The sequence below is a fragment of the Mustela nigripes genome, chromosome 4 (assembly GCF_022355385.1).
Source record: "Mustela nigripes isolate SB6536 chromosome 4, MUSNIG.SB6536, whole genome shotgun sequence".
Lineage (NCBI taxonomy): Eukaryota > Metazoa > Chordata > Mammalia > Carnivora > Mustelidae > Mustela > Mustela nigripes.
The window spans coordinates 103973167-103976701 of NC_081560.1; the positions used below are offsets into that span (position 1 = coordinate 103973167).

General features: G+C 42.0%; 1 pseudogene; it reads right to left on the minus strand.

Annotated features, from left to right (window-relative positions):
* Nucleotides 1-377: 377 nt before the first annotated feature.
* On the minus strand, nt 378-901 carry LOC132016378 (ADP-ribosylation factor GTPase-activating protein 1-like; annotated as a pseudogene).
* Nucleotides 902-3535: the final 2634 nt, after the last annotated feature.

Here is a 3535-nt window from a genome sequence, read left to right on the forward strand (position 1 = left end):
AGAATTTTTTTTTTAATTTTTTTTTATTTTTCTCGGGGATCAGCCAGTCCCCATCATACCTGCGGCAGCCCTGGGAGCGGGCAGCACTCGAGAAGACGGGGAGGTGAGCTACACTCTGCCAGAGTGTTTCCTACAAAGACGCATGCGTGTCACTGGGATGGTCTGGAAGGAACTGCACCAACGAGACTCTGGAGGAATGGGACGGCCCTTCAACTCAGATGCAACTTACAGGCAGCATTTTTACGGAGAGCCTGTACTGCTCCAATAACCTAGAGAGCCATTCCCATGCCAGCACGAGGGTCCTGAGCTATGGCTAGGATCAAGGCCAGGGCCAGGCCCAGAATGGTCTGGGACCAGACAAGAAGCTAGAGGAGTAGCTACCGGTGGGCAGTGGACGACAGCCTCTTGGGTTGCGGTGGGGTCCAGTTCTGGGCAGGCGAGGACTCAAGAGACCATTCTTTGCCTTCAGCCAGAGTGGCCACCTTGTCCCTAAAGAGTGCCGTGGCCTTGCTGTTGTACTTGTCCTGCAGGGACCAGCCAGGGTCGTAGTCCTCCTGAGACTCGAGGAACTCCCGGAATGTCGCATTCCCTCCAGCTTTCATCTTCTCCAGCTCCACGTCTTTGTCTTTGCGCTTGTGCATGGTCACAGAGCGCACAAAGCTGAGGTGCACCCAAGCCTGTGATGCTTCCCTGAGCACTCCAGGCAGATCCAGATGCCATAGGTCACGCTGACCCACTGAGGATTGACGGCGCCACACTCGAAACACACGTTGTTCTCATCCTACACTCGGACTTCTTTCAGAACTTTCCTCCTTCTGGGGTGGCCATGATGCCGGCAGGGCCCGGACTCCAGCCCGCGCACGGAGGTCCGCCGGGGTCTGTTCTTTGATAGGAATTGCATTAAATGTGCAGATTGCTTTAGGTAGCATAGACATTTTCACAATATTTATTCTTCCAATCCAGGAGAATGGAACATTTTCCCATTTCTTTGTGTCTTCCTCAGTTTCTTTCATGAGTACTTTATAGTTTTCTGAGTATAGATTCTGTGCCTCTTTGGTTAGGTTTATTCCTAGGTATCTTATGGTTTGGGGTGCAATTGTAAATGGGATTTACTTCTTAACTTCTCTTTCTTCTGTCTTGTTGGTTTAGAGAAATGCAACTGATTTCTGTGCATTGATTTTATATCCTGACACTTTACTGAATTCCTGTACAAGTTCTAGCAGTTTGGGAGTGGAGTCTTTAGGGTTTTCCGCATATAGTATCATATCATCTGCAAAGAGTGATAGTTTTACTTCTTCTTTGCTGATTTGGATGCCTTTAATTTCCTTTTGTTGTCTGATTGCTGAGGCTAGGGCTTCTAGTACTATGTTGAATAATGGACATCCCTGCCATGTTCCTGACCTTAGCAGAAAAGCTTTCAGTTTTTCTCCATTGAGAATGATATTTGTGATGGGTTTTTCATAGATGGCTTTGATAATATTGAGGTATGTGCCCTCTATCCCTACACTTTGAAGAGTTTAGATCAGGAAGGGATGCTGTACTTTGTCAAAAGCTTTTTCAGCATCTATTGAGAGTATCATATGGTTCTTGTTCTTTCTTGTATTGATATGTTGTATCACATTGACTGATTTGCAGATGTTGAACCAACCTTGCAGCCCTGGAATAAATCCCACTTGGTCGTGGTGAATAATCTTTTTAATGTACTGTTGAATCCTATTGGCTAGTATTTTGGTGAGAATTTTTGCATCTGTGTTCATCAAAGATATTGGTCTGTAGTTCTCTTTTTTGATGGGATCCTTGTCTGGTTTTGGGATCAAGGTGATGCTGGCCTCATAAAATGAGTTTGGAAGTTTTCCTTCCATTTCTATTTTTTGGAACTGTTTCAGGAGAATAGGAATTAGTTCTTCTTTAAATGTTTGGTAGAATTCCCCCAGGAAGCCATCTGGCCCTGGGCTTTTGTTTGGAGATTTTTGATGACTGTTTCAATCTCCTTACTGGTTATGGGTCTATTCAGGCTTTCTATTTCTTCATGGTTCAGTTGTGGTAGTTTATATGTCTCCAGGAATGCATCCATTTCTTCCAGATTGTCAAATTTGTGGTGTAGAGTTGCTCATAGTATGTTCTTATAATTGTCTGTGTTTCTTTGGTGTTAGTTGTGATCTCTCCTCTTTCATTCATGATTTTATTTATTTGGGTCCTTTCTCATCTTTTTGATAAGTCTGGCCAGGGGTTTATCAATCTTATTAATTCTTTCAAAGAACGAACTCCTAGTTTCGTTGATTTGTTCTATTGTTTTTTTGGTTTCTATTTCATTGGTTTCTGCTCTGATCTTTATGATTTCTCTTCTCCTGCTGGGTTTAGGGTTTCTTTCTTGTTCTTTCTCCAGCTTCTTTAGGTGTAGGGTTAGGTTGTGTACCTGAGACCTTTCTTGTTTCTTGAGAAAGGCTTGTACTGCTATATATTTTCCTCTCAGGACCGCCTTTGTTGTGTCCCACAGATTTTGAACCGTTATGTTTTCATTATCATTTGTTTCCATGAATCTTTTCAATTCTTCTTTAATTTCCTGGTTGACCCATTCATTCTTTAGAAGGATGCTGTTTAGTCTCCATGTATTTGTGTTCTTTCCAAATTTCCTCTTGTGACTGAGTTCTAGCTTCATAGCATTGTGGTATGAAAATATGCAGGGAATGATCCCAATCTTTTGATACTGGTTGACACCTGATTTAGGACTGAGGATGTGGTCTATTCTGGAGAATGTTCTATGTGCACTAGAGAAGAATGTGTACTCTGTTGCTTTGGGATGAAATGTTCTGAATATATCTGAGATGTCCATCTGGTCCAGTGTGTCATTTAAGGCCTTTATTTCCTTGTTGATCTTTTGCTTGGATGATCTGTCCATTTCAGTGAAGGGAGTGTAAAGTCCCCTGCTATTAGTGTATTATTGTTGATGTGTTTCTTTGATTTTGTTATTAATTGGTTTATATAGTTGGCTGCTCCCATGTTGGGGGCATAGATATTTAAAATTGTAAGATCTTCTTGTTGGACAGATCCTTTGAGTATGATATAGTGTCCTTCCTCATCTCTTATTATAGTCTTTGGCTTAAAATCTAATTGATCTGATATAAGGATTTCCACTCCTGCTTTCTTCTGATGTCCATTAGCATGGTAAATTCTTTCCCACGCCCTCACTTTAAATCTGGAGGTGTCTTCGGGTTTAAAATGAGTTTCATGTAGGCAACATATAGATGGGTTTTGGTTTTTTATCCATTCTGATACCCTGTGTCTTTGATTGGGGCATTTAGCCCACTAACATTCAGGGTAACTATTCAGAGATATGAATTTAGTGCCATTGTATTGCCTGTAAGGTGACTGTTACTGTATATTGTCTCTGTTCCTTTTTGGTCTACTACTTTAGGCTCTCTCTTTGCCTAGAGGACCCCTTTCAATATTTCTTGTAGAGCTGGTTTGGTGTCCTCATCAAGACAGCATGGTACTAGCACAAAAACAGACACATAGATCAATGGAACAGAATAGA